Source organism: Daphnia pulicaria, chromosome 2 (genome assembly GCF_021234035.1).
Source record: "Daphnia pulicaria isolate SC F1-1A chromosome 2, SC_F0-13Bv2, whole genome shotgun sequence".
Classification (NCBI taxonomy): domain Eukaryota; kingdom Metazoa; phylum Arthropoda; class Branchiopoda; order Diplostraca; family Daphniidae; genus Daphnia; species Daphnia pulicaria.
The window spans coordinates 7,873,339-7,888,851 of NC_060914.1; the positions used below are offsets into that span (position 1 = coordinate 7,873,339).

Sequence of the window (15,513 nt, forward strand, 5' to 3'; positions counted from 1 at the left end):
GTATCAACGTAGTACGCGACAGAAAAAACCGCCAAATTTTCATATCGCAGACTCATCTGATCAAGAACATACTTGAAGAACACGCATGGTCAACTGCAATCCCAAATCTACTCCTCCTGACTCCAATGCTCGTCTTAGCGCTGCTATGGTCCCGAAGAGTGAGGGAGAGAAGAAGAAGAAGCCGTCAACAAAGTATCGATCGGTCGTGAGCACCTTACTATATCTGTCAGCAACTACTCGTCCTGAGATCTCCTATAGCGTCTCTCAAGTAGCCAAGTTCTGTGAAAACCCTCAACCGGCTCACTTGAATGGCGTGAAACGGATCCTTGCTTATCTGAAAGCTACTTGTGACTACGGCTTGTGGCTTGGTGGAAGAGATGAACGTGTTGTGGGATATACTAATGCTGATTATGCCGGTGACTTAGATGATTCCAAATCAACGTCAGGTAACATTTTCTTTTACAAAGGCGGTCCTGTTTCCTGGAGATGCTCAAAACAAACCTGCGTCGCTCTTTCTACTACTGAGAGTGAATACATTGCAGCCACTAAAGCGGCACAGACCGCAATCTGGCTTGGTCTACTAGAAACGGAGGTTGAGACAGAAGAGCTATACCTTTCAACCGTGACATCCAAAACACCAACACCTGTTACCATCTTCTGCGAAAATCAAAGCGCCATTCGGCGTGTGAAAAATCCATTATTCTATCAGCGAACCCGTCATATCAACGTGCGATATAACTTCATCAAGGATTACCAGGAGAAGAACCAGATCAGCATGCAGTACGTCGAGTCATCAAACCAACTTTCTGACATATTCACCAAGCCTCTGCCGGCACCCGCTTTCACCGACATACGAGGAAGAATTGGCTTCGGAACATTATTGAAGAAATAAGAGAACCGTGTTCGAGGGAGAGTGTAAAGTAAAGTCCAAACCCGCTTCTCATCTTTTCCCTTTTGGCCACCAAAGTGGTGTTACGGTTTAGTACTAATCTCTACAGCTGTAGTGGAGAGGTCTGTTAATATCTCTCGGTTTACTTGCTTCTACGATCTATGCTGTGAAGGTACTGTTTCTCTATTTACATTATCCCTATCTATGTATCTTGTATAATTCCCACGTACGTAACTGTTCTAAGTAAGTGTGTGTTGATGTATAAGTGTTGCGGGTTCAGGGTTAATAAAGATAACGTTGTCTGCAAGTAGAAGCAGGGAGAGATAGCTTGTGTGTTAACTTTTTCTTTAAAGAGTAGATAGGAAAATGATAGAAAATGATTAATTATCACCAATGAAATGATTTCATTGACGTCACGAGCTCACGACATTCGGTCAAAATTGACTTGCATGAAAAGTGATGCAAAAAGACATTAAGATAACTTTGAATTTTTCCCGCTTTATTGTGCAGGATTTGTAAAGCTTTTTCCTTTTCGTCACTTGTCGAAAAATTGACGGTGAGCCTAAGGCTATTGCAATGCGGTTATTCGTTTTTACCCGCAAAGGAAATTCCAAACAGCCTGTCTGGTTCCATTCATAAATTTTTTTTTTGGGGGGGAGACATAACCAGTGGCTAAATAAGCCTATTACCCCTTTTTTCTTTCTTCCCACCTTTCACTTTGTTCCTAGCCCCCCAAAATTAGGACCAAAAGTTAAACATAGTTTCCCGCAATGTGGGTAGGTGGCTTTCAAAATAAAATCGCTGTTCGGATTTCTTTGGACCATACTGTATTTCAACGAGATCGACCAATGACAGGACAAATGTAAGTGCCATAATGAATTTACAGTTCCATTTGCTGCTAGGTGGTGGTTGTTCTTCATTACTACTTGACTTTTTGCGTTTCGTTTTTTTCTCCAATTTTGTAAATTTGTCCACATACTTACTCAAGACTGGTGAATCTAAATACTTGGAGCTTGAATTCCTGTTACCCATGTTTTTTATTCTCTATTGATACCACAACTGTTTATAGGAAGACCAGTTCAAAACAAATGCCACCTGATGCGAGGTAATAGCCCTTGCCCATCTCACCCTTACCTACTAAAACGGTTTGAGTGAAAATGCTTATCTTACTTGCTCCCATTTTTCTTCAACCACATTCTATCTTACCGATTCTTATTGGCTGGGACGAAATGCTAACCTTTCCCACTCACATTCTCTGCGACAAAAGGAAAATTTTACCCTTTCCGCTTTACAAAAAAAAGATTTTCATCACCTCCTTCACAATTTTTCTTTTGCCCAGATACTTACCCTTACCTATTCTACATATCTAGGGAATATAAAAGTAAATATTCGGGTTACAGTTTTCTCTCTGTATTACTCAATCGCTCAAATAACATACATTTATGATGATTTTCAGTTTTTCATAACTGTCCAAACTTTTCCTTTCCAGTATTTTAGCACGACGTGCACGCTTTACCACCAGGTGTAGGGTTGAAATACACATCTGCTAGTTAACATAATTTTTAGCATATATAGGAAGCAGAGATGTGTTTGAATGGATCTGTTCCTGAATGGACAGCTCACAAACAACATGAAAGATGTTGTCGCGTGGTGTTGTAATACTGTAGTGTAACAATGCGCTTACCCTGTGGCGTATTTGGATTTCTTGTGCTTCTTCTGCTAAACGAAGAACCAAGTTACAGCAGAAAGATATTTGCATTTTCCAATTTGTTATTTGCTCTTCGGAGATTTTCGCTGGTTCACCCCTTTCCCAGCGCCTTAGACAGCCACTTAGTTTGTATTCAGCTACCACTGCATCCAGCAACGGAGGTAGCGTATCCTTTTCTTTCTGCTTCAACACCATCTTCCCGTCACTCCACGGAGACCATATAAATAGACGACCCCATACATCCATTTCTGCCACAACAGTTCAGATTGCAAAATTTTAATAGACTTTTCGGTACGACTTTTCAAGTGTTGCGCTTATTTAGTCAATCGTCAATTCCTTCAATCCACATCAATCGTCAATCCACTAATACTACAGCTCTCACAATCGTCTGAGCTTCTTTCTTTTAGAAAACAGCATGGCCTTGCCAGGATAGCATTTCCATTTTAAAAAAAAGGCCTTGAGCTTTCACAATTTTTACTAAAATTTTTACGTACACCCATCCTCCTCAAAGCCATATTGAAAAACCAATAGCAATTCACCCTACGGCAACAACGAAATGTGGCATCGCCATGTATTTCCAAATCTATTTCATATTACATGTAAACTGACTTCAAATGTCGGCACTGATAGATAATTTAATCGAACTTATTTAACTTTCAATCAAAACAATACTCAGTGAACAATTAACTTGCAAAACTTTTCTTTTTCATGAGGCGCGGGTTGATTGGCAACGCTGGTTTCCAAAACCTGGTTTCATACATCTGCCGTCCGGGGTTCATTGTCAGCGGGCTATGCGTGTTGTTGCATTCCAGTACGTCGTACTGATCGAAACAATTATTACGTGACGTTATACCGTGCCCGGGAAGTGACATAGTGTAACGTGAACTACTTCTGTGTTGCTAGTGATCGTGTTACCGTTGGTCTATTGGTGTACATAAGCGTTACTGTTGAACTGTTATATTGTACCGAAGCGATACTGTTAAACTGTGGAAGTGTGCAGTGTTGTACTGTAGTGTGTGGTGTGTAGTACTGTATAGTTTGTACTGTGGAAGTGTGGAGTGTTTGTAGTGTTGTGTGTAGCGTAAATCTACTCCCCTAAACTAGACTTTTACCGTCCGAAGTTGCTAGCCACAATAAGATGCTCCATTGACATGTCACAGTCCTCATCAGCTACCGATGATTTTGTTCAATACCTGTATTAGATAACACATATTTCATTCTTGTTTTAATTAATATGAAAAACTGGTTAGAATACCTCAGAACGGATACTGATCTCTGTGGAAAAAGTTAAAATAAATATTCTCGGCTTCTCCTTCTGTGCTGAGGGTTTCACATCTTGATTATTGTTTACCACAGGGACTAACTTCTTGGACTTAACGGATGGACACAAAAAGCAATCTTGATTGTGCGGGCTTACACCGAATGACACTTCTGCAGTGAAGTGGATAATGTAGTGTCTGGTTTTGCCATTACCTATTTCATTAGGAACCATAACTTTAGCATTTTCAAAAAGTATTGAAAATGATTAGACTACATTTGCCCTTGCTAAGAATTGACTTTACATAAAGATTACAAGCCTTCTCAACTAACTGTCATACTACTTGTTTAAGCTATTCCCTAGGACCCTAGCATGAAACACAACATTATTGTTTTATTGAACTTTAGGAATAATTATATCTAATTACCTTTACATGGTAGAAAAAGTTGTTTAGCACCAAGCTTTGTGACTATGGTGAGATGAAAATAGTCAATTCCGAGATACAGTAACTACCTAAAGTGTCAGCACAGCTGAGAGAAGCTTATGGGAAAACGGGTTTTTTGAAAATTTGCCAAAAATCAAGTTTTTGTCGGACGAAAACGATTTCTGGACAGGGGGTTCTTAGACTTAAGGGTTATAACATATATTTGTGGGGGATTTTTTTTTCACGGGAAGGTACCTTTTGAATTGGAATCAAAAGTTTCCGCACAGTCGAGAGGGCCTGTAGTAAATATTTCTACTTTGGCTTTTATTTAAGGAACCGAAAATAGGGCTAGGAAGGTTCATTAGGGCGTAAAAAAATGAACATCGTTAGCTCTATAACCTCATCTATAATTTCGACCCCCATATATGCCATTTGAGAAATCACTTTAATTTCGATGTGAAAATGAAAAGTTTTCATTTCTTAGCTATTTTCTCTTTGTTCCCCCCTCCCGCAGATGCCAGTTTTCCAAATACCAAGTCTTAAAAAAAGATCCTAGAGATAGCCTGTCTTTTTCTCCCCCTGCCCCTAACATTTAAAATCTTGGTATTTGGAATCTAAAAGATTTTTATGGCCACGTTATGCGTGCCAATTTATATAGTGCGCTTTTGCGAAATAAATGTATACGAGTTCAAATCAAGAAGTATTTCAAGTGGTTGATAATAACGGTGAATGATTGAGGTATAGTTTTATTCATATGTAAATTGGTTGGTTTTTATTACTTTATAGTCAGATAATATCTTCTCTATGATTCTAACTCATTCCTATAATACTTCGCTTTAAATTTGATAATTAAAGAAGGAAAATGCCCTGGTGTAATTGCTCGACACTAATCTTAAAGATAGTGCGAGTTAGTTTGAATTCAATTCGGACTACACTACGGACTAAACTACGGCATTTGTCTTCTCCCGTTAACATATCTTAAGCGAAGTCATTATTTGTTCAAACGAATTCAGACTAATCTCGTAAATCTTTACCAATAGGGCCGGGCAATTACACAGGAGCATTGTCTTCCATGGGGAATTATCTTCGTGTTATTAAGTTATGAACGGTGTGGACCTATCATTAAGATACACATATTAAGCTTCGTATTCTATTTTTGTTGTATTCAAACCTATTTCTCTATAGAATTGTTTCATGGGGTGCTATTTAAATAAAGTTAATCAATAGTTATTTTAGTTGCCATATTTCAGCTAGTAAATTTACAAATTTGTTTACGGGTTGTAACCATTTTGCATATGGAATAATATGAAGTAAAAACGTGAGAAAAGTTTGGTTTTTAATTGACACTTACGAACTGCAGTGTTTTACTTAAAACTTTGTCATAAACTTATTTTGCGCCGTATACTCGTTTTTCGTCCCCATTATGGCACCGGCTGGCTATTTTATACGCCCATCTGTTTGGTTTCCGCGCAAGTATGCGATAAAGAAAGATCACAACAGGTATAACATCAGAATCCATTTCTTGAAAAATGAGTCTTTTACATATTTTATTGATTTCCAAGAATAGCAGTGGAATCACTATAGCATTAAGCGTTTATACCATGGTACATAAAGCAAAGCTATTATTTTTTTATTCATTGTGAATCTCATTTCCTTATTTGCCAACAAGTTATTCTGTCGGATGTCCTACATTTCAAACCTTTTATACACCAGCCACCAGTCTTTTAAAGAGGTCTAAAAGGCTGTACTGTTAAGTTGTAAAACAGAACTACGACTCCCTCGAGCAATTATAGTGATGTATGGGATAGTTATTAGGTTGAGAACCATACGAATTACATTGAGCATAGTGGCAGTATTCTTTGCTTTCAGGTTTATATGGAAGAGTTGAAAAAATTATATCCCTTTGGAAGTAAGGAGAAAAAGCCAAAGTCGTCGTCATTTTATTATCAATTACCTATTACGTATCATCAGTAATGGAATAACATAGAAAATGTATACCACAAATCTGTTGGAATTTTTAGAAACACAATTATGTATGAAGAACAAGTCTTAGACATTGAGACCGCTGACGGAATGCCAGGCGGCCAAAGACAATCTTTTCATAAATCATAACATCAATCGAAGATTTACTTTTGATCCATTAGATTACTTTGGCACGACCAAGACCTTTAAGCATGATTTAATGCATGTGGGACTAGAGGGAGTCTTTAATAATGGTGCGGCTTAATTATACCGAATCATCTTGTCAATGATCTTCTTATAATCGATACCTTTCAATGCTAAAAGGCGATATCAAGAATTTTCGAATCCACTACAAATAAAGATAAAAGTTATCCTTTTTCCTTTTCAGAAATTCTCTCGTTTCCTCTTTAATGTCTTGGCAGAACACGTTTCAATCTACAAGACTAATTATAAAAAAACATATTTTACTGGAAATTATTGCTGCGTTGCAGTGTGCTACATGGAATTTCATAATCATGCTGTTCATTATTCTTCTTTATCCAAAATTCATCACGCTAATTTATCCAAAGATTTCGTAGATAAAACAATAATCCCCAAATGACATACTACTATTATTCATTTTCTCATTCAAATAAGTTTATTTGGCCAACGCCAACACTCATGGTGTTTTCTGTACGAATCAAAATTGTGTTGATGATTTTGTCCCACATCCTCGTTCATAGCCACCCAACCTCATATAGGCTCTTCTATCAAATTTCTTAAACACTTTAAAAATTGGTAGAGGGTTAACAATTTCTTCTAAAATTTATGAAACAATTATTGAGAATAGAATAAGGCGAAAAAAAAATAAAAACAAAAAATTAATAAAATATATTAGGTAATTTGAGAGATAAAGCATAAGTGTAAACCAAAAGTGTCTCAACTCTCCCCACTCTCCCCTACCAAAATCTAGAAAAAAATACAGATTTTCAATGCTATCAGTTGAGATGAGTTAAAACCTTAAAAAAGTTTTCCGTCTCCAAAGACTTTTTTGCGTAGTTCAACTGAGTATTTTGTAAGACAGAGTTGCAAATTCACAATTTTGCAAGAACCTTGGATGAAGTTCAGGTACCTCTTTTATAAGACACCCTGGTGCTTTTGCATCATACCCAGTTTGCTTGTTTGCAATCTTAGTCTGACAATGCTTCATGTTAATTATAACATGTTCACCTAGATAGGATCCCAAGCTATTACAGAATTTCTTCCGAAATAAGCCACACCATCAAGTGATTACAATGAATAAAACGCTTGATTGATTTTGAGGAAAAAAAGAAAATTCTTGATGGAGATATTTTTAGAGAAATATTTATTACATCTATTTCTGTATTGTCCAAAATACGAAAACTTGCTTTGATATTTGTCCAATTGGAGGTGTTAAACATAAAGTTAATTTAATTTTTTTTTTACCTTTTATTTTTGAGGTCTAATGTAAGTTCGAATTAGTCATCTTTTGTTGTAGTGTTATAATGTTTGACTGATTTTGTAATTGGATGGAATAGGTTTTGTTCATCTCTTGTAGGGAATAAATAATCGTTCTATATTTAGGTAGGCTACGTAATGGGAAATAGTTCACGGACTAATGACAGTGGAAAATCAATGTAAGTAAAAATAGTCCACTTTAATAAATATAAAAGCAAATTTGATTATTATGCCTCCAGTTAGTATAATTGCAATACAATGGGTTCGAAAAGGGAAATACAGTCATGCTTGAAAGTTTCTTTAGCAGGCAAATGGCTCTATATGTTTTAATTTTAAATTGTCGGAAGGTATAGCATAGGAAGATCACTTAACCTCTAATATTTGTTCATTCTGGTGGGAAAATTGAAAGAAAAAGAGGAAGAGAAGAAGAGAATGGAAAAGCGCAAAATAAATCCCAAAAGGGGAAAAGGTGTGCTTTTCAGTATACCTTCCGCCAATTTAAAATTAAAACATATACCGACGACATTATCAAACTACTCTTCAATCACATTCCAGTCAAAGTTCAGCAGGTCTTCGCAAAAGTGATTCAAAATACGTCGATTAGTCTTTTTTTATTTCTGTGTTGCAAACTTCCTTTGAGAAGTAAATGAAAACGTACAGTATGTTGCAGAAAAAGCTGACAGGTTTTTAGCGTTGTCAGATGACAAAAGTGTCAGGTTTTCTAGTAAGATACTATACCTAGTGTACCGAAGTTATAGAAAATGTTGACATCGATTCGCCGGCACGTATTTTGCCGTCGAGTGTAGAAAACAGGGAGATTAGGATTTTTAAAGATCTTTATTTGCCACTTGAAAAAAGGTAACAGCATTTGCCAGATGCAGCAGCTTCTCACTTAAGAGTACAAAAAGGAGTGAGTTGAAACATGGACTACTGTAATTAAAGAAGGGACTCTTCGGCCTTTCCTATGTCGGTCATGTAAAAAATTTTCCGGGAGAATCAGAATAGAAATTTAAAAATTTGTATTGTTTTACCTAATGTCCCTATACCTAATATGTACGGTTATATTGCAAACTAGTTTACGGAAAATTTGAAAAAAAGACAAAACACCGGTGCCATCTATGAACCAGGTACCCTAAGCTCTTTGAGTTTGCAAGCAGATACATGTCTAGAGTAAGAGAGACCACTCTCTTATCTCTAGTCTTCTGACATAGCTGCCTAACTATCTTTCACCTTGAGCGTATATTCCTAAGAGCTTAGAGTATTTGGTTGCTAGATGGCACCGGTGTTTTTTCTTTTTACCCCTACTCCTGAAAGTAAAATTAGAATACTTTATTAATTAGTTTTTTTTACTAAGTTTTATAAACACAGTTGGAATCAGCGAAAAAAACTGCATTTTTTTATGTTCTCCATTAATTATCTCCTGAACGAACCCCACCAGACTAGCTTAAACACTCCGAGATAGGCGAAGAGTCCCGTCCTTTAGTTACAGTAGTCCATGGTTGAAACTATAAATTTGGGCGCACAAAGACAAAAGGGGATAAAGGGCTAGGCCAGCCAACGGAAGGGGGAAGCCCTTTCCTTATTGCAGGATTGATAATTTGGCGCCGTCCGCCACATCGATTGCAATACAAAGATCACATTTCGTATTTGAAACAGAAAGATGATAAATTAATGATTGACACTTGACTGACATTTTGATTTGGGAAAAAAGGAATCTATAATAAATAATTGACATTGCAAGTTTTTAAAGGCACACAAGTATGGTAATTGTTACTTGAATTTTTTTTCAATTGTGATATAACTCGATGAGCTCAACTCAAAAACAACACTCGTTTCACTTCACGAGGAATCCGGATTCGTTGAATAGTAGACTTAAATCTGTGCTGTGCTGTGCTGTGCTGTGCTGTGCTGTGCTAAACTCAATTGTGCATTTTTCTAAAACTTTTTCTTCATGAATTGCTCTATGAATTTATTGATTCAATAGACCTGAAATGGTGTATTGGACATCGATTTACACATCCTGTAATAAATAAATGGTTTTAACAAGTGAAATAAATATTATAGTATGTATGTATGTATGTATGTATATTAAAATTTCTATACCGCATTTTCTCATATACTAAAATACGTTCAAATGACGGTTATACAAGGGGAGCTATGAATCAGTGACGTGCAGTTAAAGCAGGATATGACAAAGTAAAAAGGTGTGTCTTGAGGATTTTCTTGAATTCAAGTCTGATGTTTGTGGAGCGAATCACCGGTGGCAGTTTGTTCCAGTGGTGCGGGGCGAAAGTTGTGAAAGACCTCTTCTGGTAGGTCGGTTTAGGTGTGGTGCTCTTCTTCTTCCTCCTTCTCGTGGTTGAAGACATAACTCCAAGGCTTCTGGCCCCGTTGCGAATGCCGGAATGGCCAGGGACGTGGAGTTGAATGCACTTCCGTAGGTAGACTGGTGCAGTTCCTTGCAGGCAGTCGAAGACGAGGAGTAGGATCTTGAAGAGGACCCTGAATTTAATGGGGAGCCAATGCAGGAGGAATCTTGATACCTATGTGGATATTGCGCCACGGTAGATAAGACGGGCAGCAGAGTCCTGTACTGATTGGAGTGGTCTCAGTTTCATCTGTGGAAGGCCGGCTAACAAGGAATTGGCATAGTCCAGGTGTGTGATGACAAGGGAGTGAACGAGGATCTTAGTGGCTTCGGTTGTCAGGTGACCTCTTATCTTGCCCAACCGATAGAGATTGAAGTTGGCGGCCCTCACAATGGCGGAAATCTGTCGATCCATTGTCAGGTCAGAGCTAAGCTGAACGCCTAGGACTCTGGCTGATGTTAAAGGTTCAAGGAGGTTAACACCGACACGTAGGGGAAGCGAGATTAGCCTGTTGGCGAGTTCAGAGGGGGCGAAGTAGAGAAATTCGCTCTTTTGTGGGTTTAGTTTGACCCAGTTGTATGAAAACCAGTCGATTAAGTCGCCAGCACACATTGACAAGATCCTGAGTGCGTCGAATTGGTCGAGACAGTCTCGTGAGAATCCAAATTCGAGGTAAATAGCAGTGTCGTCCGAGTACTGCTCGATGCTAACGCCGTACTCTTCCGCCACAAGGCGCAGGCAGTTGACGTAAATGGAGTATAGTTTTGGCCCCAGTACGGAACCCTGGGGGACCCCATATTTTACCGCGACCGGTTCGGATGCGACGCCGTCGATGACGACCGACTGAGTTTTGTTCGTCAAATAGGAAGAAATCCACGCCAGGGGCTTTCCTCGAATGCCACAATGAGCGGAGAGTCGGTCAAGAAGAATTACGTGATCGATTGTGTCGAATGCTGCGCTCAGATCAAGGAGGAGAACCACACAGCCATGTCCATGGCTCGCGGCTTGAAGCAAATCGTTTTGAAGCGCCAAAAGTGCAGTCTCGGTTGAGTGATGTGGACGGTACGCAGACTGAGCAGGTGAGAGAATGTCGTGGGTGGAAAAATGAATGTCGAGCTGTTTTGAGACAATTCGCTCCAGGATTTTGGAAATGAAGAGGAGGTTTGTGACGGGTCGATAGTTGGAAAGGACCTCTTTGTCCAGTGTCGGCTTCTTTAGAAGAGGTGTGATCAGGCCATGCTTAAAAACATGAGGAAATACACCGGTATGGAGAGAAAGGTTAACGATGGATGTGATGGCTGGAACAAGGAGAAGTGAAACCTTCTTGAGAATGCGGGTTGGGATCGGATCCAAACTACATGACTTGGTGGGGGAGGCGGTGATAGCCCGACTGACATCCTCCATGCTGACGAAGGAGAACTCAGTGAGCAAATCAGCATCGGTCCGTGTGTCCAAAAAAGAAATTGAGCCTATGACACAGGTTGGATCGATATCGGCCCTCGAGCGAATTAGCTCATCCTTAATAACGTCGACCTTGTTGCAGAAAAACGAAGAGAAAGTGTTAGCTAAATCAGAAGACAAATGATGAGTGGGGAGTGACCTCTCCCTTGAGCGACCAAGCCACGAGTCAACGATCTTGTAAAGCTTCTTCTGATCTCCAGCGCAGTCAGCGATAACGGAGCAAAAGTAGTCAGCCTTCACCCGGTAAAGAAGTTTTTCATACTGGGTAACAAGCAGCTTGTACGAATCGTGGTGGCCCTGAAGGTAGCCACAACGGCGCCAGATTCTCTCTGCCTTCCGAAGTTTACGGCGACCGTCGATGATATCAACGTTAATCCATTGTGCGGGATCGCGAAGCACGACGACCTTGGTCTTCAGTGAGGCGTGCGACTCGACGACCCCCCGGACCTCCATGAATTGGTCGACGAGATCGTCTAACGACTCCACATGGTCCCCGTGGGCCCACGCTGGACTAGTGATCAATGGAAGAGAAGACAAATCTTCTTGAAGAGAATCCAAATCAATGGCGTCGTAATTACGAAAAGAGAGTGTCTTCTTTTCTTTCACTGGACGGCAAAGTCCAACGGAGCAGGTCACAAGGTGATGGTCACTAACTAGACCAGAGACGTGGACGTCTGAAACAAATATGCTTCCACTGCGAGTGAGAATAAGATCAAGTGTGTGGGCAGCAATATGAGTGCGACCGAGGACAAGTTGATCCCAGCCCATCTCTTCTATTAGCTGGACGAATGAGCGCGCTTTGCTGCACTTCTCGTCATCAACGTGGATGTTGAAATCGCCGACAATCACCGGCTCCTCGTTGAGGTCGACTGCTGACTCAAGAAGAGTGCGAAAATCGGACAAAAAAGTGGAAAACGATGGATGGCCGGGGCGTTCGGGTGGACGGTAGATGACGAAGAGACGAAGGGCTTTGGTGGAAGAACGGATCGAGGCGCAAAGAAGTTCAAAACTGGTAGGGAGATTGTCAAATTTGACTGCTCTGACAGTGAAGGCCTCTTTGAATATTAACCCAACGCCACCACCCCTTTTCTTAGTGGAAACAGAACGAGGAACATGCAGAGATGTAAAACCAGAAGGGCATGCTGACCTAAGGATGTGGTCACCATGGGTGACATTGAGCCAAGTCTCCGTTAATGCCAGAAAATCGAGCCCGGAGGAGGCAATGAGATCCGTGATGTTGTGTGTTCTTTTGCAGACAGATCGGGCATTCAGTAAACCGAGCTTAGGGAAGGAGGCGTGACCCGCGTGAGGCAGCTCTAGGGGAAGAAATCCTCTTCTCTTTAGAAGTATGGGCTTAGGGTATAGCAACTTCAATCTCATAACAGTCCTTTCGCAGTTCCTAGAAGATTTTCTATAAATATTTTTCTAAAACAATTTCTTCATGAATTGCTTTATGAATAAATTGATTCAATAGACTTGAAATGGTGTATTGGACATCTATTTACATATCCTGTAATAAAGAAATGGTTCTAACAAGTGAAATAAATATTTTAGCAACTTCAAATGCTGTGGTGTGGTGTGCTATGCTATGCTGTGCTGTGCTGTGCTGTGCTGTTCTGTGCAGTTCAGTGCAGTTCAATGTAGCTCCTGGGCAGCTCCTGGAAGAGTTTCTTCTTGTTTCTATTTAATAAACATCATGAATGTTATTATGAATTCATTGATTAAATTAACTTTAAATGGTGTATTGGAAATAAATTTACATATCCTGTAAGAATTAAACGCTTTGAATAAGTGAAACTATAAATATATTTAAAAAACAAAATACGTCCCAAAAATCTAGCCTGAAATATTTCAAAATCGTGGTGGAGACCTTTCCTATAACATATAATGGTATTAATAGTGTTGAACCAGTGTAATAATTTTACAAGAAAACTCATTATATGTGATAGGTTGCATTTGTGTTGAAGAAAAACCAAAGATACGTCCCAAACATCTAGTGCTGTGCTGTTCTGTGCTGTGCTGTGATGTTCTGTGCTGTGCTGTTCTGTGCTGTGCTGTGCTGTGCAGTTCAGTGCAGTTCAGTGCAGCTCCTGAGCAGCTCCTGGAAGAGTTTCTTCATGTTTCTATTTCATAAACATCATGAATGTTTTTATGAAATCATTGATTAAATTAACTTTAAATTATGTATTGTGAATAAATTAACATATCCTGTAAGAATAAAACTTTTTGAATAAGTGAAACTATAAATATATTTAAAAAACAAATACGTCCCAAACATCTAGCCAGAAATATTTTCAAATCGTGGTGGAGACCTTTCCTATAACATAAGATAGAAAAGCAAGCTTATCAGCTCGCCGCGAAGGGATAGTCGTAAGCCAGTTGAAAACTGTCTTAAATGAAAAATTCAGGGCCTATTGTTAAGTCGGACTTTTTGCTAAATTTGCTTCCTAATTTTTAAGAATTTTTCTGTAAATTCTATGTTTTTTCTCTGAAATTATCTGGAAAAAAATTCTATCGCGAAATTTTGATTTGTCTGAGTCATGGTTAACAAAGGGCATGGGTCAAAACAATATTTTTATTCTAAAAAAAATTAAATCAATAATGAGACATGAACCATGGCCCTCTTCATTATCATGCCAGCGCTATAACCAAAAATCTATTTTTCGTCTTTTAATTTGATCCATTATCAAATGCGATCAAATGAAAGTGATTGTTGTGCGTCAGTGTCGTGTTTTTTATTGGAAAATTTTTATCGCGATATTTTGTCAGTTCTGAACCTAGACTACACATACCGTAAACCGGTAACCCATTCACGCCGATGTTCACGGTAAACGATATTGGTGGGAGGCGGACTTGAACCAGCCACGTGGGCGGCCCGGGTTCGATTCCCGGTGGATGCAGTACTAGTTTGGTAATAACTCAGAAATATTTCTGCAAATGAGTAGTTTTGTAGGAATCTAATCACAAGTTACATTATTAAAAAACCATGTCAATCGTGTGGGTTTCTATCTTAGGCGATAATTATGAAAATTGGAATCGCCAATGATCAACAGAAGTACACATTTTTTGGAATGAGTTTCTATTTTTGAAAGAGTAGATCCAAGCAGAGTGGCGCTGTGGAAGCTCGCTGGGCCCATAACCCAGAGTTCCGTAGATCGAAACTACGTTCTGCTAGACAAATGTTTTTTTTCATGATGCAATGTATTTTCTAAAATTTTCTCTGTGCACAGAAGACTTGAGCAATATCGCATCGATGGTTCAGTGGTAGAATGCTCGCTTGTCACGTGGACGTCCCGGGTTTGATTCCCGGTCCATGCAGTACTATATGGGTATAAACTCAGAAATATTTCTGCAAATGAGTAAATAGACCAGATTTCGACTTTGAAGATATTATTAAAAATAAATCAACAAATAGATCTTGAGTCACTAAGGAATCTAATCAAAAGTAACTTGAATACAAAACCATGTCAATCGTGTTGGTTAACATCTAAGGCGAGAATTATGAAAATTGAAATCGCCAATGATCAACAGAAGTACACATTTTTTTTTTGAATGAGTTTCTATTTTTGAAAGAGTAGAACCAAGCAGAGTGGCGCAGTGGAAGCGTGATGGGCCCACAACCCAGAGGTCCGTAGATCGAAACTACGCTCTGCTAGACAAATGTTTTTTTTTATGATGCAATGTATTTTCTAAAATTTTCTCTGTGCACAGTAGACTTAAGCAATGTCGCATCGATGGTTCAGTGGTAGAATGCTCGCTTGTCACGTGGGCGGCCCGTGTTTGATTCCCAGTCTATGCAGTACTATATGGGTAAAAACTCAAAAATATTTCTGCAAATGAGTAAATAGACCAGATTTCGACTTTGTAGATATTATTAAAAATAAATCAACAAATAGATCGTGAGTCACTAAGGAATCTAATCAAAAGTAACTTTAATACAAAACCATGTCAATCGTGTTGGTTAACATCTTAGGCGAGAATTAT

The 15,513-nt window shown here is 39.0% G+C and overlaps 1 non-coding gene across 1 annotated transcript; it reads left to right on the forward strand.

Annotated features, from left to right (window-relative positions):
• The first annotated feature begins 15,112 nt into the window (after positions 1-15,112).
• On the forward strand, positions 15,113-15,184 carry Trnav-cac. The gene has a single exon. It is a non-coding gene; the product is annotated as a tRNA-Val (tRNA).
• Positions 15,185-15,513: the final 329 nt, after the last annotated feature.